Source organism: Hylobates moloch, unplaced genomic scaffold, assembly GCF_009828535.3.
Source record: "Hylobates moloch isolate HMO894 unplaced genomic scaffold, HMol_V3 SCAFFOLD_1, whole genome shotgun sequence".
NCBI classification, from domain to species: domain Eukaryota; kingdom Metazoa; phylum Chordata; class Mammalia; order Primates; family Hylobatidae; genus Hylobates; species Hylobates moloch.
In genome coordinates, this window is record NW_026652276.1 from 23938864 (window position 1) to 23962567 (window position 23704).

Here is a 23704-nt window from a genome sequence, read left to right on the forward strand (position 1 = left end):
AGGACAAGAGCAGGTCTCCAGACCCGGACCCTGACTTTGCATCGTGCCTCCTGTTGGCCAACTCATTAGCCTCTATGTGCCTCAGTCTTCGCAACCACAAAATGGGGATAATATTGATAACGCTCAGCGTTGTTACGAGAATTAAATGTGTTAATTAATACAAACTGCTGAGAACGGTGCCTGGCACAGAGCAAGGGTGATGGGAGTTTATTTGCTGCTGTGACTTTTATTGCTATGTTATTCAGAGTGAAAAGATTGAGCAGGACACCCTGTCAGTTCCCAATGTCTGAATGGTTTGCTTGAGGTCCACTGGGGGAAGGGGGCTTACCTGAGGCTGACTTTCTGGGTCTGAGCCCTGGAATCCTGCACTGACAGCTCTGGGAGGTGAGCCTATGGTAGGGCTGGCATCAAGACCCCCTATATCCACCCCTAGAGTCTGCCCCTCTGCAGAGGGAGGCTTCCTTACCTGGGCCCCCTGGGGACTCCAGGACTGTGGGGCCACAGGGCAGGGGCCACAGAGTGGCAGGGGGCCCTGGCTCTCCCTGGCACATTCCGGGCTCCTGAGAGGGTGGCCAGGGGCCAGGGTGCCGGAGGGAAGGCGAGAGCCTTTTAAGGAAACATTTCTCTGCTTAAAAAAAAGAGAGAGAGACAAGAAACACTGAAACACACAACAAAGTCAGTGGGCTGGCCAGCCAGCGGGCCTGGAATGCACGGCTGTGGGCAGAGGATGGAGGACGCCGTGGGGGGCGGCAGGCCACGAGGGGGCACCCAGGCATCAGGCCCTCGGGCTGGGGCTTGACAGCTCCCCCGCAGGGCCAGGTTCTTAGGGGGTGCCTCTGCCTCGGAAAGCCAGGGAAGGGACCTGCGGTCAGGATACCTGGGCCCCCTCCTGTCCACTGCCTGGGAGTAGGTCTGGGAGGGAGACCTTCCTTTTCGTCTCAGAGAACACCTGTCTCTTCTGCTGCTGGTTCAAAATGTAGCCATAACCCCCTCCCTCCCTTTTCCAATCCCCAGCTTCTAAATGGAGAGCAGAAACACACCTCCTGTGAGGGAGGGGACTGGTGGAGGCTGGGGCCCTGGCAGCGGCAGGCATCAGCCCGTCCTCTGGCAGCTTGGCCTGGCTTGTGGCCCCTGCCCAGCCCAAGCTCAGAAAAAGAACACAGCAAGGGTGCTGTCCTGGGAATTGTACTCCCTCCCCCAGGACTGAGGGACTCATGGTGACAGAGTGGGTTGGGAGAAGGCACCCTGGGGCCCTGGCCCCTGACCTTGAAACCTCCCAGTCCGCAGAGCAGGGTTTGGTGCTGTGCTTGGCAGGGACAGCAGTGTCCCCTGTAGCTGAGACCTGGTCTCGTGGGCAGGTAAGCAGAGAGCCCTGCAGGCCACAGCCAGCTCTGGGGACCTCCCCTTCCCTCCCAGTATGTAACCCTGGCACCCTCTCCCCCAGCCCTGGGCTCTGTCCCTCAGAGGCCTCTTCTAAAACAATCACTCATAGCCCCGTGCTGGTGTGGATTAAGGACCCTGGGCTTCTGGGGGCAGTTCTGTTCCCCCTGTGTCTCTTCATTCTTCCGAAATTGGGGCCATGAGTGATAAGCTTCCCTTCACATCTCATCTTGGGACTTAGACTGCCTGGCTTCAAATCTTGGCCACTTACCAGCTGTGTGACCTTGGTCAATTTAACCTATCCATGCCCCGTGCACTGCAACTGGGGGAATAACAATAGTAACCCACCTTACTGGGTTGTTGAAAGGATTAAAAATGTTAACAGAGGTAAAGCATTTATAATCATGCCTGTCATCTAGCACACACTCAATAGTATTGGGTATCATTGTTGTTGATTCTGTTCGGCCCCCTGTGATTCTTCCACCAGTCCTAGAATTCTGTGGAGCAAAGGGGAATAAATGCTAGGACTCCATTTGGGCCTCTTTGCTGGAGAATGAGTTGGGCAGGGAGTCTGTAGCCGGACTGTGTCAAGAACCCAGGAATGCCAATTCCCAGCCACCTCTGCCCCTTCCAGAGCTTGGAGCACACTGTCCCACAGGTGCTGGCCTTGTCTGGGCTGCTGTGTCAAGCCTGGGGAATCCCTGGGCTGGTGGGATGACAGCATGCGGTCAGCCGGAGGGAGGGCTCAGCTAGGTACCCAATGCCCTGTCAGCACCAGCTGGGGCTGGACTGAGGGCTCTTGCCGCCACCACTCCACCGGGCTGGTGGGTGGGGAGGGGTTGCCCACTGTCTGGGGGAGGCAGCTACCCCCTCTTTGGACATCCATGGCTTGTTCCCAGATAGCCTCATGCCCGAGGGAGAGTCTCCCACTCTGTGCCCACTGTGGGCCCCTTGCCTGGCGTTCAGGTTGGGAATCAGAGCCAAGGTTGAGGACTGAGCTCCAAGAAAAACGTGTCCTGGCTAGAAAAAAGGAGCACATTCAGTCTCTGATAAATGCCCCTGCTAATTGTCAGGGTAATGGCTCGCCTGCCAGGCCTGGCCAGGGGAATGTTATCTCAGGGAAGGGAGCAATGGAGCCTTCCCTCCCTCCGCTCTACACTCCTCCTCCCTCTCCCTCCCTCCCCTCCACTCTCCTCTTCCCTCTCCCTCCCTCCCCTCTACTCTCCCCCTCTCCGTTCTTCCCTCTGTCTGGAGGTTCAAGTTGCCATCTCCTTCTCTGGATCAGAGAGGAAGATGAGGATCATGAAACTGGTGAAGATCATAGCTCACTCGCAGAGAGTACTTCTGCCTCTCCAAGCCCTCCACATTGGGAGGGTATTAGCCGCACTCATGGCTTTCTTTGGAAGGGCTCGTGGGTCCCTTTACCAAGTCATTTCATGCATGCTCCGGGAAAGTGCCAGAGCCGGTCGGAGCCTTCTGCAGCTCTGACCTTTGGGTGAGATCCCTTAGCAATGGGGAGAACCAAGGAGGTGACTCTCCCTTTTCTAATGATGGTCCTAATCACAGTTTTTAAAAATGTAAAATGAATTTTACCATATTGTAGAAAATTCAGGACATAGAGTAAAAAAAAAAAAAAATCCTTCTTATCATTTCAAGCCTCTGTTATTGAAATGCCGGTGCAGTGACCTTCAGTCTCCCAGCATCTGCATATTTGTCACAGAATTTTAATTGTGACGCTCACTTCATTTTTGCCTTCTGCGGCCCCCGCTCCCCTTCCCAGGCGTTATTGCTGGAGTATTTTTTCTGTGTTGCTCCATAGTCTGCTGAAGAACTCTCAACCCGGAAGGTGTCAGCCCGTGTGAGAGAATGAAGCGGGGGGAGGTGTGGGGTGACCTCAGGAGGTGCTGGCTGTCTCTAGAGACAAGATATGCTCACCTGCTCTTTCTCTGTTCCTTCCACAGGTGGCTGCCCCCTGCGTTCCTCCATCCAACCATGAGCTGGTGGTGAGTGACAGCCCTTCCTTGCCCTGCAAGCCCCGCCTCCCCTCCCTCCGCAGCTCCCAGCTGCAGCTTTCTTTAGACCCAAATTGGGGTGTCCGACAATTAGGTGGAGGAGGAGGGTCGACCTCCCTGGGCCGAAGCGGGCCTGGGAGGAAATGAGTCATGAGGTCCCTTCTGATGAGATGCAGTGCCTGCTATTTCCAACCTTGAGACTTGCGTCCTTAGAAAAACCCATAAAAGGGCATCTTGTGTGTCTCCAGGCCTGGCCAGGTGCCTGTTGTCCCGGGACTCAGCGGACCAGGGGCTGCCATGGCATCTCCTTCTGCCTGCCTGGTCCCGGGTCAGGCACCCTGGGGCTGGAGGCGGGGGATGACCCTCAGAGTCCATTCACCTGGGCAGTTTCTCCCCACAGGCGACCTCTGTTCTGCCTCTAAGCCCCTTGGCTTGACTTTGCTTTTCTGCTCCCTTTCCATTTCCCGCACTCCTCTTCCCGTCACCCCCGAATCAGGCTTGCACCATAGCCTGGACTGGGGTGGGATCCCTGTGAGTTGTGGGCTGTAGAGAGGGCCCTGCTCCACCCTGATGCCAGCTGGGCTGATTTGGCACACTGGGCACTCTTCCTTCCTGCCTCTCACCACCTTCTCACCCTTCAGAGGTCTTCTTCCTTCCCACCATGGCCCTGGAGGCAGACAAGGCTCTGGGGGCTGCTGGGGAAGGAAGGGGGCTGCCCGCATGCACGTGTGTGCCTGTGTACAGGTGTGTGGGTGTGTCCCGGAAGGGCACCTTGCGGGCACAATCGGATCAGGCTGTGGAGGTGCCTGTGGCAGTATTGATGGAGGAACCTGGGGCAGGGCGAGCCTGTCCTGGGGGCCAGGCAGTTGTAGGTACCTCACACACCTCTGTGGGGACTTGCTCAGCCCAGACGCTGGGCGCTCAGTCAGGCCAGAGTCTCCTTCCTTTCATCAATATCCACTTGCTGTATGACAAGGGGCTGGTCCCATCCTGTTTCTTTCTGGACCTCAATTTTCATTTCTGTGGAGATGCTCCAAGGGGCCCCTCCATGTTGATGAGTGTTCCCTCTCCCTCCCTCCCTATTCAGAGTGGTGATGGAGTGAAATGAAGTGCACAGAAGTGCTTGGGACTCTGAGTGTCACTGCTCTGCACGCTCCGGCTCAGGCCCTGCTGGGGTTATTTACCTTCTTTGCAGTGGTCCCTCCTTCCCTGATCTCACTGGGGCCAGGTTCTTCTGGGCCTCAGTGCTGCCCAGCCCTGCTGCTGCAGCTGTGGAGTGTTATTCACACGGAGCCCAGTGGAGGGTCATCTGGCAACAGCGGGGGCTGGGGGTGGAGTGCAGTCGGGCTTTGAACTGCCAGCAAGAAAATCCGCGCTTGGATTGCAGAGGGACACCATGGGAGTCCGAGGAGGGCGGGCGGGGAGGGGTGAGTGTACATTTCTCCTTATTCCAGCTGAACTCTCACCTTGTGGCTAAGAACAGAATGTCCTTGGCTGCTTTATGAGGCTGGGGGTTCAGGGTTTAGGGACCACCAGGCAGAAGCTAGATGTCTGGCTGCCGGGAGTCTCATGAGCTTTGTTTACATGAAGAGCGGTCAGAGGTTGGGACAAAAGGGAATAGGTTGGCATTCCAGCTGGGGGGGTCTGCAGTTAGAATCCAGAAGAGACTCGTGCCTGAGCAAGGCCGTGTGTCTCTGTGATGTGCCCCACCTGTGCAGGGGGCTCTGCCCTTCGAGGAGGCTGGATCAGCCATCTGGTGGTGAAATGGCTGTGACACCAGACTGTGCTCCCAGAGGTTCCCCTGCCTGAGTCACAGCCCACCTCCCCAGCGGTAAAGAGCGAGGGAGTTAGACCACCTCCTTCTGCATCCCAGCTCCCCCGCTCCCTGGTATACGACCCTAACATTGCTAACCTCCCTGGACCTCCGTTTCTCTTCTTCATCATGGGAGTTAGTGACGGCACCTACGCTGTAAGGCTGCCAAAAGACCAAAGCGAGCATATGAATCCATTTAATTCATCTGTTTTCAAAGCCCTTCAATGCTGGCCCACCTCACTGGAGCAAAAGCTCAGCTTCTTCCATTGGCCCAAGCAGCCCTACATGACAGGTTTCCTCTTGCCTCAGTTCCTTCTCATTCACCTGTGTCTTGTCATTTTCTTTTTTTTTTTTTTTTTTTTTGAGACGGAGTCTCGCTCTGTCACCCAGGCTGGAGTGCAGTGGCGCGATCTCGGCTCACTGCAAGCTCCACCTCTTGGGTTCACGCCATTCTCCTGCCTCAGCCTCTCCGAGTAGCTGGGACTACAGGCGCCCGCCACCACGCCCGGCTAATTTTTTGTATTTTTAGTAGAGACGGGGTTTCACCGTGGTCTCGATCTCCTGACCTCGTGATCCGCCCGCCTCGGCCTCCCAAAGTGCTGGGATTACAAGCGTGAGCCACCGCGCCCAGCCCGTCTTGTCATTTTCCTCTCTTACCTCATCTCCTTCTCAGCACCTCACTCATTCTGTTTCAGCCACCTGGACTTCCTGCTGCTTCTTGAACATATATGATGCCTCCAGGCCTTTGCACTTGCTATTCCCCCTGCCTGGAATGCTCTTCCCACAGATACCCACAAGGTTTTTCCCCCAGTCTCAAGTCTTTTTTTTTTTTTTTTTTTTGAGACACAGTCTCGCTCTGTCGCCCAGGCTGGAGTGCAGTGGTGCGATGTTGGCTCACTGCAACCTCTGCCTCCCGGGTTCAAGCATTTCTTCTGCCTCAGCCTCCTCAGTAGCTGGGACTACAGACACACAGCACCACACCCTGCTAATTTTTGCATTTTTAGTAGAGATGGGGTTTCATTAGGTTGGCCAGGCTGGTCTTGAACTCCCGACCTCAAATGATCCACCCACCTCGGCCTCTCAAAGTGCTAGGATTACAAGCGTGAGCTACCGCGTGCCCGGCCGAACCTCAAATTTTTATTCAAGTGTCAGCATTTCCCTTTCCCCAGCACCCAGTCTCCCTTCCATGCTTCCACTGCCCCTCAGCATGCATCCCCCCGATACACTATGCATTTTACTTATTTATCTTGTTTAAGGGGCTTTGCCTACGCCAGCATGTAAACTCCATTAGGACAAGGGATTTTTTATTTATTTTGTTCGGTTCTGTGTCCCCACTGCCTTGCACACGGTAGGTGCTCTATGTATGTTTCTTGAATGGCTGGAAGGAAGGCATTCAGCCCGATGTCTGGCAGATTAGGTACTCAATAAACAGGACTGCTGTGGCTCCATGTTCCCTAGCTGGTGAATGGGTGGGGCTGTCGAGTCCTAAAGGTGGGGGGCCATGGGGGAGGGTGGCAGCTGCCTTCAGCTGGAAGCTCTGCTACTGTCCCTGGGGAGTGGGAAAGTGGCCCAGGGGAAACTGGGAGAAAGTGTGGCTTCCCCAGGAGCACTCAGCACCTGTTTCCTCACGGGCGGGCGAGGCAAGTGCTTTGAACAGGTTCACAAGAGGGAGGAAAGGGCGGGTTTGTATTTTTCCTTCCTTTTCCATTTGTTGCCTGCCCTTCAGCCTTGGTAGGCTGCTCTCCGGCCTCCCTGCCCATTCCCTGTCCCTCATGGTGTGTCTGTCCTTCTGTGTGTTGTGTTTTCTTCATGTCTCAGTTCAGCTCCAGCTCTCTGTCTGGTCTTCTCACTGATCTTGCTTAAATTCCAACCCCTGGGATTAGGACCCCTCATCCCAGACATAGAATTTCTGCCCAGCTTCAGGCCCTGCCAGCCAAATACATTTCCCAACCTGTGCCCGGGCCAGCCAGGGTAAAGTGGCTTAATCTTCAACCATGTTTTCATCTTACTCAACAGATGTTGCCCAAGGCCTTGGGTAGAAGGGACCTAGGGTCACCACCCTCCTATGGGGCACTGGTGGGGCAGGATGGAGAGGCAAGAGGGCTTATTTGCCACGGACACTCCTGATCCTTGCAAAGAGCTGAAGCAGCTTTTCTCAAGTTCTGAAAAATAAGAGTCAAAGGAAGTTTTCAAGGGTGATCGCCAAATGGGTTGGCCACCAAGGTCGGCGGATGTCAGGTCTTCTGTGTGCAGGAGAGCTGGACTGGGTGTAATGATGTGCACATTGCTTCTCCTCACCCAGGCAGGCCCAGCACACGGGCTTGGAACATCCCTGTAGAATGACTTGGAGGTCTGCAGGTCGGGGTGGGGGGTCTGGAGGGGAGGAGGTGACTGGGGGAATAGGAATTGCCCAGTAGGAAATCGTGCTTGGATTGCAGAGTCTCTCTCCCACCATGGGAGCCTGAGGAGGCTGGTTTCACTCATAATAGTAATAATAGCAACAGTGAGAGATTAACCCTTTGCTGGAACTTCATATCTGCCTAGCTTTGTTCAAAACACTTTACAAAAATAAACTGATTTAATCCTGATTACAGTGCAATGAGGGAGGTGCTGTGATGATCCCAATGTCACAGACGAAGAACTGAAGCTGAAGGCCACAGAGCTATTAAAAGGGGGAGCTGGGATTCTGACACAGTGGTCTGACACCACAGTTCACCCTCCTAAGCACGAATAATGACTGACGTTACTGTCACTTGCATAGCACTTGCCGTTTTCAAAGCCCTTTCCATGACGTGGGGCCATTGGGACCTCACAGTGACTTGTGTGGAAGCCTGGCAGGCCCGAGCCCATCCTGGGAAGACAGGAACAAACTGTTCATGGAACAAACTGGGTGCCTTGTTCACGGACACACAGCTCGCAGTGGCAGGGCTGGGTCAGGAGTGGATTCTTGGTCTGCGTTTCTCCCCAGGCTGCCCTCGGTGCTTGCTCCTGATGTAAGTACCCGATGTTGCCGGGCGATGGGCTTCTCCTGAGCCCCTCTTTCTAAACAGCTAGCTTCTCTGTTTGCCAGTAGGCTTGGGATTTGAGGGAGGGTCTGTCCATCCATGTAACCATCCAGCCATCTTACCAATACGTATCTCTTGAGCACCTACCCCCTGGGCTTAGTACCCCTCAGTGCCAGGCACTGTTCTACGTGCTAGGGCTTCAGGGTTCCTTTCTGCCACAGTTGTCGGTGCTTCTTGAAGACAGATGGGCATGGAGTAGACCTGGAGCCACAGGTTGGAGAGGACTTTAGACACCATCTAGTCCCATTCTGTTCTTTTGCAGATAAAGAAACAGGCCCTGATTTTCTTGAGTGACTTTCTGAAGGTCTCCCAGTGTCAGATCTGAGGCACTGTGCTGCCTCATGGAAGCAGAGAAGGGTGTGATGTTAACTGGAAGCAGAGAAAGGGAGTGGAGCACTCAGCTTCAGTGTGCGGGCTCGCGCCATCAAGGGTGATGTACAGTCACTTCAGTCAGCCTGAACTCTGACCTGATGCATTTCATCCCAAGGCACTGGGCAGGCCATGGGTGGCCATCCTTGGGAAATCCTGAAAAAATGGCTGATTTTCAAAGGGGAGGGGCAAACTCTGAGCATTGCATTCCCAAGAGGATGCTGAGCATGGGGAGGGAGGTTGAAAACCCCAACTTGTGCAACCCCTAGGGCTGCTTAGCCTAGAGAGAGAAGACATGGGATGGGCGCAGAATGGGAGTGAGAATATGTTGAAAGACAAATGGATTCATTTTCCATTGTTCTGCAAAGTAGAACTTGGTAGGTAGAGGTTGTCAGAAAGAGGAGGAAACTCAGTCTCCTCATTTGCCAAAAGGGGTTCAAAGTGCTCCTTAAAGAGCAGCATTTAGGCCAGGCGCGGTGGCTCACGCCTATAATCCCAGCACTTTGGGATGCTGAGGCGGGTGGATCACGAGGTCAAGAGATCAAGACCATCCTGGCTAACATGGTGAAACCCCCGTCTCTACTAAAAATACAAAAATTAGCTGGGCATGGTGGCTTGTGCCTGTAGTCCTAGCTACTTGGGAGGCTGAGGCAGAAGTTGCACTGAGCTGAGATCGCACCACTGCACTCCAGTCTGGCGACAGAGCGAGACTCTGTCTCAAAACAAAAACAAAAACAAAACAAAAAAACCCAAAACATTCTTACTGATACCTGTCAGGTATAAGGCACCATGCTGATGGAAGCACCAGCTCCACAGGGAGCTGCCTGGGTAGAAGTCCTCAGGCTCACTGAGGTCCTGCCATTTGGCTGGGTTACAAAGTGACAAGATCCACAGAGGTCAAGGCATCCCTGAATGTGCTGAATACCTCCCCTGTAACCCCCACTTTGAAAGGCCCAAGTAGGGTGAAGGGTCCTGACCTCGGGGAACCCTCTGTTCAGTGGGAGAGAGAGAACCACACTATGGAAATAGTGCCTGACTCTGGGGTTTTGACCAGAGGTGGTAGCCTTGGTGTTCAGGGGTGGAAGTGATTTGCTTGTGCTGTGGTGGTTGGGGAAACCTGCCTTCTGTTCAAGCCTAGTTTAAGTCTGGAACAAATAGAAGAGAGGAGGGAGGGCGTTTTGGAAGGTAACAGGGCTGAAACAGAAAGGGTGTAGGACCTTGGTACCAATTGCTGAGTCTGAAATAGGGCCAGGCAATCTAGTGTAAATGCTTTGGGCAAGTCTCTCTTGCTGGGGGGAAGAGAGAACCAGGCAATCTTATATCACCAGGGCCCAAACAACCCTTGGTGGCCCTGCCTGGGGCTGGTGGTGGGAGCAGTGTGGGTGCAGGAATGGGGGCAGGGACGAGCGTGACAGGCCTGGTGGGCCTGAGCAGCTGTGAACAGAGGCTGCAGCTGGAGAAGAGAGAGCAAGCAGTGGAGTGGCTGGAGGGAGAAGGGGCCAGATATTGGAGGAGTCCACAAACCACACTGGGGAACTTGAACTTGATGTGCTAAGCACTAAGGGCTATCCTGGGTCCCTGAGTGGGGAAGTAACCCAAAGCAGGGTGTTACAGCTGGAAGTCTGCTGCCAGTTTCGGGGTGGCTTGGCAGGGAGGGACTGCCAGGGGAGGGCAGGGCTGGTATAGATGCTCAATGTGGCTTCAAGGCTGTAGGCAAGGGTGGCTGGAGGGGTATGGAGGAAGGGCACAGCCTTGCAGTGCCCTGGCCAGGTCGGGGAGGGGAGCCATATCCAGTGAAGGACATGGCAAGAGGGAACACAAAATATTCCAACCTGTGCAAGTCGGCTGCATTGGGGGGTGTCCACAGTTGCACAACCTCAGCCAGGATTTGGGTGTTGGGCCCCTCGGGGTGAATTAGGAGAAGGGGCTGAGGACAGGTATGATCTGGCCAGATCCTTCCCCTGTGGAGAAATCAGACGCAACTTTCCCCTTAATCACATGGAGGCTATTCTTTTCCTCTGGTGGCCTGGGCCTGCTGGGAGAGGATGTGGCCCCTGGAGCAACTGAGCTGATATACTTCAGGGTCCCAGGCTCCGCTGCCAGCATCCTCTGCCAGCCCCATCTGCTCAGTGCTCTTTCTCCAGCCCTCACCCATTGGCTCCCACTTCCTCAAGACTGAGCGAGGGGAGAGCACAGGGCTCTGGGAGGTGCAGACCTCAAAAGTCTCAGACTCAGAGGCACAGACCTGATCTCACATCGAGCGGCCATCCTCCCTGGAAACTCTGTCTCCTCATTTGCAGAAAGGTATTCAAAGTGCTCCTTCTAGAGCCCTTGCTTGTGACAGTGAAGGGAGGTGATGCCTTGGGAGGCACGGGGCACGGAGGAAGCGCTCTCTCCCTTTGCTGCCTTCTGCCACTGCCTCGTTTTTGTGATTATGCCGTTGATAGAGGGCTCTCATAGGTCTGTATGTGGGGATGATTAAATGGGGCCACACCTCTAGCGTGCCATCTCACAGCCTGCTATTCTCCAAGTGCCCCATAAACGCTGTTTCCCTGCCCTTCCCTTCTGTTTTTAGCCCCCTCCCTGCATTTGCTTATGCTTCTATTTTGAAACAAGTGAGCCTGGAATAACTTTCTCTGGGTCCTGGGTCTGAGGCCATTCCAGCCCTCGCTAGCCCTCCCTGTCAGCTCCCAGTTCCTTCCCCTCTTGATAGGCAGTGCGACGGTGACCTCGCAGTTCATTGCCATGGCAGTAGATGTGGTCATGGGGTGGTCTTTTTGGCCCCTCAGCCCCCCAGATTCCAGGCCTCCCAGGGGGCAAGAGTCGGGAGAGTTGGAGGGTGGAAAGGGGCAGGGTGTAAGGAATTTCTGGACGGGATGTTCCTCCGGAGGCTGAGCCCGCATTTTGCGCACCCTCCTCCCCAATCCCCTTCCCCTCAGCCCTGGGCTCAGGCTTGGGAACCTCCCCCACCCTGTTGTTTCCTTCCTCCAAAACAGCAGCACAGAGACATTTTTCCCAGCCCACCCTCCTTGCAGGCCACTGACGTGTCCTCCTGCGTGAGCCTCCAGGCAGTCCTGGCAGCCACCCCCCAACCTTCCAGCAGAAAGGACCCTCCTGGCCCCTCCTCGGGCCCATGCAGTGGGGGAGGGTAAAGGCATGTGTGGAGAGGGCATATGTGTCTTTTTTTGGAAAAAAATTGAGGAAAGGATGTGGAGCTTCCCTTATCCACCCTGTGGTTCCCGACCCCTCGAATTCAGGAAGTTCTCTCTGTTGTCTGATCTCAGTCTTTCCTACTGCAGCCCAGTTCCTATTCTTTCTGTGGAAGTGTGGTTAAGAAGTGTCTTCCTACTGAGGACCTGGACAGAAGTCCTGCTACAACTGGCCTTCACTTCTCAGAAAGCTTGTTCCCCACAGGAAGGCAGTTATCAGAGGAACTGCCTAGAGATCATTGCCAGGGAGAGGGGAGATAGCATGATGGGGAGGTGAGGAGCAAGGTTCAAACAGCAGCTCTCCTACCGACTGGCTGTGGAACCTTGGGTGAGTCACTACATCTCCCGGGCCCTCAGTTTCCTAAACTGTACCCTGTGGTAATGCTCACCTCCCAGGGTGGTTTTGAGGACTGGTGATCAGGAAAGCAAAGGGCCCAGTACTGTGTTCCGGGCATTGCCAGCCCTAAATGAATAGTTGTAGTTCTTGCAATAAGTTTATGAAAAGGCATCTCAGGGCCAGGGCCAGGATGAGGGCTAGACAAGTGGGGCCTCTAGGGTGCAAGATCTGAGGAGTCATCACTCTCAGGATTACTCAAGTGCACTCGCAGGACCTCAGAGTGAGAGCTATGCCTTCTTAAATGTTGTGCCCCAAGGGCTTCGCCCAGTCCCCACCTTGCTTTGCTCTAACTGCTGGTTTTGGGACTCTAGAGCAGAGCGGCCCGCTAAGAGCAGGGCTTGGTTTTCAGGTAGTGATAGGTTCAAACCCTGCCACCTGCTTCTAAGCTGGATTCTGAGTTGTCCCTCCTAGGAGGTAAGGGGGGACTCTGGAAGACCCCTTGTGGGACAGTGAGTCAGCTGCTCTCACTTTGGAAAGCCTGGGGACCTTAAGCTCCAGGCTTTGTCCTGGGACTGGGCAGTGGGTGGAGACAGACATAGGGGTCTGTCTGTGTTTGGGCTCACACACTTCATCCCTCTGCAGCTGACTTGAGGAGGAAGGAGAAGAAGAGCCTGCAGGGAGGCACCAGCTCACCCTGCCAGCAGGATGGCTGGGGGCCAAGGGTGAGGGCAGTGAGAGGAGCCCGGCAGTGGGCTTTACAAATCTGGGAACCAGCTCCAGCCATGCCACGAACCTCACCATGAAAAGCTGGGCAGATCAGACCTCCCTGGACCTCAATTTCCCCATGTGTGAAACAGGGGGATGGAGAAGATGATGTCTTAAGTCCCTCTCAGAGCCGATGTCCCCAGGAGTGGCATGCAAGGATGGTGTGTGTGTGTGTGTGTGTGTGTGTGTGTGTGTATGTGGTAGCTGTAGAAACATCCTGGCCAGTAATGGAGCAAAGATGAAGGTCAGGGGCTTCGGTTCCAGAGGGTCCCGGGAGTGCCAGCTGGACTCACTAGGCAGTGTCAATGGTAGGGCTTCCCACTGGCCCCAGCCTCCCTGCAGGGCCTGGGGCAGTGGCAGCCTCAGGGGATCCTGCCCTCCTGTTACCAGTCCCATGCCTTTTTCCTTCCCAGTAGCCCCAAGGCTGGCAGTGGTTGGGAAACAGAGAAATAGGACTTGAATCCTGGGAGAGTTGGGTTGGAGGGCAGCGGAGGGGCGGGCAGCATGCATGCTGGCTGTGTTTGCAAACACCGCAGGACAACTGGGATGTTTAGATGGTGTGGGGGGTGGGGGCTTGGAAATTTGTAGCTCCTCAGAAAGCATCTCAACTAGTAAGCTGAAGGCATCTGAACTCTGGCAAGCATCGCCCTGTGGCCGGCCTCCAGCTGGCATGGGGAAGGGGTGGGGGCAAAGGGGATGGTGCTCAGATGATCACTGGCAGGAGAAGCAAGTTTCTCTTGCACTGCTGAGGCCTGTGGTTTCTAATATTGACTTCAGCTCCCTTGTCTGCACCATGCCAGACCCAGGAAGGGTGGGGTAAGAGGGTCACAGTGAGGCAGGGTGGGCTGGAGAGGGCCTGGGCCTCAGGGATATGAGGTGCTGCCCCGAGGCTGGAGATGATAAACAACAGTGATAGCTGATAAGTATTGAGAGCTTCCTAGTGTCTTGCACTCTTCTAAGTGCTTTATGTGCTTTATTGTATTTGATCCCCAAGAATAATCCTGTGCGGGCCTGTTGAGGGGCAGGAAGGACAAGGTGACCTGCTTAAGGTTGCATAGTTAGGTAGCAGCCGAGAGAATTAGCATGTGGACCCGGGCAGTCTGCTGCCAAGGCCTTTTAGGGAGCAGTAGGTCCAAATCCTGACACCTGCTCCCAAGCTGATTCCGAGTTGGCGTTGTCCTGCCTGGAGGCAAGGGAGCTGTTAGCTCAGGCTGGTTCTTCTCAGAGAGGCATCTGGGACCTGCGTTGCCTGGAAACCTAGTGGAAATGCACGTCCTTGGGTCCCACCATAGGTCTGTGTGTGTGTGTGTTGCGGGGGCGCCCAGGCACCTGTGTGTCAACAGCCCTCTAGGTGGTGCTATGCACGTTCAAGTTTGAGACCCCTGGGCTCATGCTCTGCTGAGGGTCGAGGCCTATTAGGAGGCTTTAACCAGAGGAGGAAGAGAGGCTTTTCTGGGCCCTGAACGGGACTGGGGCAGGTGTATCATCTCTAGCTTGTCCACCCCACTCCATGTCTGTCCATTCTAGGAGGCTGGGTAGCGGACAGGCCAGGAGTGAGGGCTTTGGAGTTGGGGGATTTGGGTTTGCGTCTCAGTTCTGCTGTGGTCTGCCTTCTGGGAGTTCCCTTCCTTCCCACAGGAGACCAGAGCAGCTCTGAGATGAGGCAGCTGGGCTGTTCTGCCCAACCTCAGGTCTCCACGTGGGAATGACAGAGCCCCTGGAAAAGAAGGGAAAGGCTGGAGGGTGGAGAGGGCCTGGGGTGGGTGACACTGCTCTAGCTGGGGGCGGGGGGGGGGTCCCTGGTAGAGGGGTGGGTGGGGCTGCGTTGTTGGTGCCTGAGGGGAGCACTTGGTCCTAATAAGCGGGCAGCTCCGAGAGCTCTGACTTACCCTGAGTGGGTTAGGGGATTAGTAGGTTAGGATTAGGGCTGAGCTGGGAGAGGGCAGAACGTGCCATCTTTACTCCTCCTCCAGAGCCATCCTCAGCCTCCAGGTGGAGAGAAGGTGGTGTACCTAGCAGCAGGGAGGATAGTGGAGGGGATGTGTGGGAGGGGTTGGCCCCTGTCCCCCCAACCCCTGTGCCTGGACCCCATTGTCCCTCTACCATCCCCAGCTGCCTTGGCCCTGAACTGCTCAGGAAGTTTCATCCCCTGGAGAGAAGTTTTGGCCTCAGCCGCCTGTCTTCCAGGCAGTAGGGGTAGACGAGTCTGGGCCATTTCCAGACAGAGCACTGTTACCTCCGCTCAGCCCAGTCTCTTCCTCCATACCCGTCTGTGCCCACTCCTCCTCCCTGACGCTGGAACCTTTTAGAGGGTCATTCTGTCCATTCCCCTGCCTTTGGACATGAGCAGCTCATCCCTCAGCTCTCACGGATGGGGTTGGAGCAGGCGCCTCTTGTGCCAAGACACATGGTCTTAAACCTGGGTCACACTTGCCCTCGTCAAGGTTTGCTTCAGAACCTTTCCAGTTGTGCTCAGGCCTTTCTGCCCAATTTGAGGGCCCCATAACCACTTCATGAATTGGAAACCGAGCCCTAGATTCTGGTCAGGAGGTGAACCTGGCATAAGAAGTTTCTCTTCTTGCTATGGGGAGAAACCAGACCATCTTTAGTAGGAAGCCCTTCTGTTGCCCTGAGTGAAGAAAGGAGGGTGCCAGAGGAAGGGATGGGATCAGCCGACAGGAGTTTATTGATGGCCCACTATGCATACATCCACCCTGGTAGGAGGGAGTTTCCAAATGAATTGGTCCAAATGTTGCTTAGAATCTGTTCTGGATGAAGGTGGAATAAGAATCACAAATAAAACAATAGTTGGGGAAACAAGTCATCTATCCCCATGATGAGATTATTCATACACTAAGGACCAGACAGGGAGATGATTGGAGTTCAGAGGTGGGAAAGAGATCCCACCTGCTGGGGTGGCCAGGGAGGGCTAACTGGAGGAAGAGAGCCCTTCTTGTAGGAAAAGAGGGGAAGGCATTCCACAAGTAAAGGCCTGGATGTGGGAACAGGCAAGAAGAGTTTAGGGGCCCGGGCTGATGGAGCAGAGCCTTTGTGCTTGGAAATGGAGGTGTGTGAGGCCCAGTGGTGGGTGGCCTGAAAGCCCACTGAAGTAATGAGACTGGCTGGCTGCACTATTTCAGGCCGCTGGGATTTCACTTAGAGCCCCAAGATGGGGTTCAAATCCTGCTGTGGCTATTAGAGTTGATGATGTTGGTTGGCTCAGTCATTTAACTTTCTTATCTGTAGAGTGGGGATAAACGGTAGTAATGGTACTCACCTCCCTAGATTCTTGGGAATAAATGAGATGCTGCAGGTCATTGACCCCTCCAGTTTGAGGGGTCAGCAACTGTATGAACCAGAGGCCTGGCGCCACACACCGAGCGTGGGTCTTTGGTGAAGGTTTGTAGAACCGGATGGTTCTAGCACTATTAGGATGGTTTTCCACATGTCAAACTCTTCCCCCTGTGCTTGGGGCCGGCCAGATTATGTGTGAGTCTTGGGTTGGCCTCATCATCCCTGTCTCGGGGGGCATTCTGCCCATCAGGGCCACTAGCCATGGGGAGAGAGCCCATCCCTGGGATGTCTGCCCTGAGGGTTCATGCTGTTTCTCCTTCTGTCCACAGCCCATCACCACTGAGAATGCACCAAAGAATGTAGTGGACAAGGTGAGTGATGGCAGGTGGTGGTGGAGGAGCCGGAACAGCCGGGGCAGGTGTGAGAAGGCCGAAAGTGGAGAGTGGATTTGGGGGAGAGTGGACGGATGTGGTTGGGGAAATGCTTCCGGAGTAGATTTGGGGAATTTGCAGGGAAGTAGTGGGGCGGCTGCTGACGCTGGGAAAAGGGCATCTGACCCTCCCTGTGTGTGTGGAAATGGGCTGCTAGGCAACTGGGCAGGCAGAGAGGGAGAGGCAGGGTGGGAGCTGAAAGGGAGCAGCCGGTGGTTAAATGTGGGCTTCCTTATGAAATATGCAGAATGCAAGAAAGCCAGGCAGATCTTTCCAAACAGGTCTTTCTGACCTAGCTGAGAGACGGACAGTTTCCTCAAGGCTATGCAGAAGATGAAGGGAGGAAAGTAGGTGGGTTCTGCCGTGGGGAAACTGAGGTTAGCTACCGAGAGAGATCTCCTGGCGATGGCCAGCAGGAAATCATGGGCTTGGAGATGAAGGACCGGTTCACATCTTGACTCTGCCAAGGTTCTAATTATGTGACTGTGGGCAAGGCGTGAGCCTGCCTGTGTCTCAGTTTTCTTATCTGCAAAATGAGAATAATAGTATCTCCCACAGGAGCGGTTGTGAGTTGTAAACGAGAGGATTTGGTTAGCTCTGAGGGGGCCTTGATATGGGCAAAGAAATGTGAGACAAACACCAAAGTTCTTTCTCAGGCCCCTCTGCCAACCTCCTCATCTGCCACTCCTGACAAACCCAGCAGGTGGAAGACCTGGGTGCGTTTTGATTATTTTTCTTGCCTCCCCTCTCTGACTGCCTTTTCTCTGTCTGCAGGGAGAAGGAGCCTCCCGGGGTGGAAACACACGGAAAAGCCTCGAGGACAACGTGAGTGTGGATGGGAAGAAGAAGGATGGGGCTGGGCCCTGGTGGCCAGGGGGAATGGGGGAGGTGGATAACGCCTTGTTTCGTGGGCTTCCTTTACCTCTCTCTAGAAGGAGAGGCTGGCATTGTGGGCAGGTGCATTTCCTTACAGGCTGGGCCTCAGCCTTTGCTGCCGCCTCCATCTAAGCAGGATCCAGAGCTCATTCATCCACAACTGCACCAGGCCTTGGTGCTCAGGGCGGGTGGGAGGAGAGAGGGTGTGTGATGAGCGGCCATGGGGAGCAAGGGGAAATGCGCAAAACCACAGCAAGGGAAACTGAGGGCTGAGGCACAGAAGGAGCCCTGACTCTTGGTGGGGGTCTTAGTCCTTGGGGAAGTGGTGGGACCTGCTTCCCTGGAGACAAGAGTCTCAGAAAATAACAAGCTCCACTGTGTGGCTTAGATGCTATTGGTTCAGGAGGAGGCTGGGTGATGGGTCCACGGGTCCCCCTGGGCTCCTCCTGCCTCCCATTCTGGGGAGAGGGGAAGGGGCGGATGCCCGAAATGGAAGGATCCCACAGAAGGGCTCAGGGTCTCTTCCAGGACGTGCTTTGAGCCCCGTTTGGGGTTGGTCTTGTCTCCATACCCCAGGGGCAGACTCCCAGCACGGTGGGGCTTTCTCCTTTCTTCCCTGCCCCTCTCTGACAGTGCCCCCTGTGCTGGCCCCTCCATCTTCACCCGCCCTGGGCTGCAGAGGAACAGGGAGTGGTTTTGGTGGTTGGCACAGGGGTAGATGTTGATGGCACGAGGCCCTATCATCTGACAGCTGCCTGACCCAGGGTGGGGAGGGCCCTGGAGGGAGTGCTGCGGGAGCAGGAGGGGCAGCTCCTATAGGCAGCCTGACTCCCGTGGTGAGCCCACTGCCACCGCCACATTGCCCTGGGGCAGCCCTGCACGTCCAGCCCTACAAAGCGGCAGCATCCCAAGGACCGCATGGGGCCTCTCCAGGTGGAGCAGGGAGCATGCCTCTTAAATTAGTGGGAAAGGCTCTGCTCAAGGTATGCGTGAGTTCCTCTGGGCGTGGGGCACTCATACTGGGGAGGGGCCCTTGTCCCGGTTTGTGATGTTTCTGGGGCTGGGGTGCAGGGGGAACCTAATTTTTTTTGTATACCTACTACCAAGGATGTACAGGCTTTATGTACTCAAAATATATCATACGTGCTCAATAAATGTGAGCCGTTCTTATTACTGTTATTTTGACTAAGGGCTGGGAGCTGTGTTGGGTGTTTTGAGATCCTCCTGACACCCCTGTATGGCAGAGGCTATGAATCCACTTTACAGATGAGGAAACAGAGGCTTGGTGTTGCTGAATGATTCGGTGAATGCCACTCCATCCCTTCCTGGGACTGCTGCTGGGGTCCGGTATTATCCTGAACTGCTAACCTTTGGCAAGGGGACAGGGTGATGGTGTGTGAACCAAGCCTTCTAGCCAATGGTCTGGGCACACTCAGGAGCCAAATCCTCGAGCTGCTGTCCCCACATCCCCAGCCTGGGCCAGATGAATCCCGTCAACTAGAGCTACAGCAAGATAGAGTGAAGTTAGATGTCACGAAGAACTTTTGATTGCAAGAGTGTGCACGACCTTGGTCCTAGGGAAGAAAGAGGTGGCCGTTTAGTTGTGACTGAGGCTCTTTGGCTTTTTTTAGAAGAAAGTATTGGTGATCTGGGATGGATGTGTCTGTGCCTGCGTGTCGGGGTGGGTAAGTCTGCTGTCTTGTCTGGATATGGGAGGTGGGATAAAATGAGCTTTGGAAAGGTAAGCAAGTTAGCAGCTACCAGAATGGCCTGTGTACTGTAAAAGAGGAGAGAAAACCTAATTTTTAAGGCTCCTGTCACCTGTCTCAGGTTGGGTTGGCCCCAGGGTCATTGAGCCAGTCTCCTGCCCAGCCACAGGACTCTCCAGCAGTCCACCCTAGGGGAGGAGGACCTGGACCTGCTGCTGTGATAATGTGGCTGTTTGTCAAGCTGCATTGCTGTCTCTGGCCCACGGCCCAGGACTCACAGGCAGAAATGGCTGTTTTCCTCCTGGCGAGTTGGTGTGTAGTGGAGTTTGTGGACAGCGTGCTGTGTCGCACTTTGTTTTGGAAAAATCCAGGCTAGTGGGCAGGAAGGAGAGGGGAAGGGGTGTGGCTGAAGGGGGTGCTATGTGGGGGTTGGCCACAGCCCCCAGAGGAGATGTAGGAATGGGGCTGGGCCCCTGACGTAGGTTGGTCACCAATCTCTGGCTGCCTGACAAGGCCCCTGGTGTTCGCTTACAGACCCTCCTCCCAACTGTGCCCCTCTGGGGACCTGGGCTCAGGAAATGGCTTTTCTTTTGGTCCTGAGCTGTTGTGTTTGGTCTGTGGACCTCAAAGGAAAGCAGGGCTCTTCCCACAGAGGCATTGCTTCAAACCGACCCCACCCAAGGCTGGGGGTTCCTGCTCCTTGCCTCACGGTGGGGAAGAAGGCACCAGATAACAGAACCTGGGGTCATAGACCTTGAGCCAACCAGTAGTGTCTGAGTGGTGATCCACTCTTGCCTGCAATGAGGACCAAGGCAAAAAGAGTTGGCTGAATCTGCAGCAGGAAGGATGAGGGTTAGATACCAGGAGGAACTTCCTGACAGTGAGAAAAGTAAAACACTCTGTCTGGGAGGCTGTTGAATCTCCTTTCATGGTGCGCTTTCAGCAAAGGAAGGACTGTGTTTTGGAGGTGAGGATAGGGGAGAGTTCTGTTTGGTGTTTAGAGAGTTGGATGAAAAGTTCTATAATCGACCTATGTCTTGAGAGGAGCCAGGAAGAAGTTCAAAGCCATGTGGGTAAGGCGCTTTGTGATCCCCGGAGAAGAAAAGAGTAGGATTACAGGCAGTCAGAGAGCTTATTTTTCTTTTTAAAATAAAATTTGTAAAGTCCTGTAGTCGTTTTCCCTAGGGGCTCTTCGCAGAGTAGGCAGAAGATTATATGAGCACTGTGCAGTGCCCATTTTACAGATGGGTAAATGAGACAGAACCTCTACTCCTCACACTGAGTCTGTTGATGAGTATCATGGTCCATAAAATATAAGCTCTCTGAGGTCAGGGACTTTACTTCCTTTGTCCCCTGGTGTCTAGAACACGGCCGGGCACACAGCTGGTGGCACTCGGTGGATGTTTGCTGAATGAGAGAATGATCATGAAGATTGGAGGCCCAGGGATGACCGGATGCCTTGACTTACTCCCACCGTGCTTGTAAAAAGCCTCCGTGATGAGGCATGCTTCCAAAGGCACCATCTCTAGCCTCGTGTGAGGTCACCTGTGTTTCTGGAGCAGTGGGGTGTGTTTGCTGACATGCCGTCCCCCCGCCCCAGCCCATTTGTTGTTCTGAGTTCTGTCTGTCTGTGTGTACCGACACTCAGACGTGTCACCGTGCATGTCTGCTTTCTGCCAGCAAGGGTCACGTGCCCCCAAACTTTGCAGAAAACAGGAAGCCCTGTCAGTGAGAGGGCAGCCCAGTGATTCATCAGGGGATGACAGTCCCAGCTGTTCGTCCCCCATCCTCCGCAGTGGAGTCACTGTCCAGGGTGGCTTCCTCCCCATGCCTCCCCTCCCCTCCCCGCCCGGTGGAGCAGAACGGGCTTGGACTTTGCCTTATCACCTCTGGAGGCGGCCTGGCCAGACTCTGTTTGGGCCAAGTTTTTATTTATCTTTGCAGGCTTTTTTTGGGGTGGGGAGGCTGAGGAATGTGGAGTGTTGTAACGTTTGGAAGAGGGGGGTGGGGAAACGGGAGCCAGGTCTCCTGCCCTGCTTGTCCTGCTTACCCCTGCACCTTTGCAGGCTCCCAGCTCCCCTTGGTTCGCCAGTTCCCCCTGCCAAGCCCATATCAATATGGCCCATTGTCTTTCTCCAGCTCCCTGGGTCTGGTCCCATGCTCCTGGCCACACCTTACGTCTTGGCTACTGTTGTGGCTTCCAGTTGTTCAAAGCAGCTGTGGTGGCTTCCTCCAAAAGTGGCTACGGATCAGCAACAGATGAAACCCAAGGGGCTATTTATAGCAGGGTGGCCCTGGGGCCTGGAGTAGGGCCTAGGGCCTGGGGAGATTCAGGAACTCCTCATTAGGGACCAGTGAAATGGAGATGGATGAAGTGTTGGGTTTCTGTGTTCCCCTTACGGGGGGCAGTTTTGGAACAGCCTGGTTTGGGTCTTGAAAACCAAACACAGTCACTCATTGACCCCCAGCTCCACCCCTGTCTAATCCCCCCACCCCCAAGCTTGACTCATGCAAACTGGAGTCCTCAGGGCCAGAAAAGCTGTGAGACTTAGAAACATCCCCCCAGTAGCCCCACTTGGCTCTTCCCTCCTTGACTGCTGAGGAGCTGCTCATTGGTCCGAGGCAGCTGGGACAGAGCGGACTCTGGGCAGAGCCTTCTTCCGGATGGCTGGATGGAGGGTCCACCTCTTAGCAGAGCTGCTCTAACTTGGGGCTCAGCTGGGAGCTGAGCCTCGGAGCCCATCTATCCTGCCTTGTAGGCACTGTGGAGCCAGGAGAGGGGTGCAGGGGCTCCTCTTCTTGGAGTCCCCGTGGTCAAGCCCCAGGTTGGAGTGTGAATCCTGCCTGGCCATCAACTTCCCAGGGACTTGAGGGTAAGTTATTCTGTGCCTCAGTTTCTTCCTTTCTTGGCAGATTGTGGTCCTGTCTCTTTAAAGAAGAGGCTGCAACTTGGTGGTAGGAAAAGACCATTTTCTGAGAGGCACAGGGGTTTTTGGAAGGTGTCAATGGACTCAGGAGGTCTGAGAATCTAGAAACTGGGTGTCCCGATTCTGCGTCCTGTGAGGTGGCTGGAAGGATGGGTAGAGGCGATGCAGGGTGTTGATTTTCTATAGAGGAGAATGTTTGGTTGTAACTACCCTTTTCATTTTTCCTGATACAAAACTAACAACAAAAACAACAGCTGTCATCTGGTGAATGCCAGGCATGATGTGAAGTGCCTTATATGCATAACTCCTTTGGATCCTCACTGCCAGCGTGAGGGTTGTCCCATTTTACATGTGACATTACAAAAGGCTCAGAGGGGTTAAGTAACTGGCAGGGCTGCCCAGAAGGATCCTGGAATCCAAATTCTATGCTCTGTGGGCCTCTGATCGTGTGCTTTCACACCCGCCATGCCATCCTGCTGCCCTGGGATGGATTGGGCCCATTTGCTTAAGCTTGTACCACTCGACAGCTGTGAAGAGGGGAGTGGGTGAGATGGCCACTGTCTGCCACAGACAGTGGGGAGTGGGCCCTCAGAAGCATGGCTCACTGCCCTAGGCCTCGTCTTGGTTCCTGCATGCTCCACCTGCCTGTTCTGGTTTCTAAACTCAGTTGAATTACTTGATGTTACAGCGTTCAAACAGAGAAGCGTGGGGTGATGGTGGCAAGACAGAGGGGCACCATTACTCTCGTCGCTCCTTTCATCGTGGCAGTCGTATTCTCCTCCTGGGGGTTCTCTTGTGTTGGCGAGTGAATCAAAGTGAAGTGTGTTTCCATTGATTCAGTAAGGGTTGAGCGTGCCCTCAATGTGGATGGCACCAGCTCAGTGGGGTGCACTCCTCAGCATTTGAGATTTCTTCCTTTCTTCCCTCTGAGGCTTGTACACAGGCAGGCACACTCACGTGGAATCAGTGTTGACGGCTTTGGCTTCGGGCAGGCTGTATTTTTGCAGGGGTTAGGGTGGCAGGGCCGGAATGTTGGCAGGGAAAGGAGAAGAGGATCATGTTTGCCCCCGTGGACAGCTCTCTGGTGTGCTCCTCCCACCATCCTGCCCACCCCTGCATAATGCTGCTTCTCTTCTCTCCTTCCCAGGGCTCCGCCAGGGTCACCCCGAGTGTCCAGCCCCACCTCCAGCCCATCAGGTATGCCTGGCCCACGGGGGCAGGGGGCGGGAGTGCAAGCAGGGGGGGCACTGTGGGTGTTCCTGTTAAGTCTTGCTTCTGGGTCTCCCAGACTGCAACCATAAAGCCATGGGTGGGGAGTGTGGGCAAACGTGAAAGGCACAGGAGAGGATGCGTGCACATGCCCTTGGCAACAGTTGTGTTTTGAGCTCTTAGCCAGCCCTTGAGCTGAGTCTTTATTTACCTGCATGAGCTCATCTAGTCCTTGCAACAACCCCGCAAGGTACGTATTTTATTCCCTTTGGTAGAGCAGCGTTTCAGAGAGATGAGGTGACTTGTAA

General features: G+C 54.7%; 1 protein-coding gene across 7 annotated transcripts in view; it reads left to right on the forward strand.

Annotated features, from left to right (window-relative positions):
• The window catches only part of TNS1 (tensin 1), a 214892-nt gene that overhangs the window by 86816 nt on the left and 104372 nt on the right, over positions 1-23704 (forward strand). For all 7 annotated transcript variants that reach the window (XM_058438388.1, XM_032754548.2, XM_032754544.2 and 4 more), the window contains 4 exons: positions 3342-3383; positions 16574-16615; positions 17450-17500; positions 23335-23384. The gene's annotated coding sequence lies outside the window, so the exon portion shown is untranslated. The remainder of the gene's footprint in view (positions 1-3341; positions 3384-16573; positions 16616-17449; positions 17501-23334; positions 23385-23704) is intronic.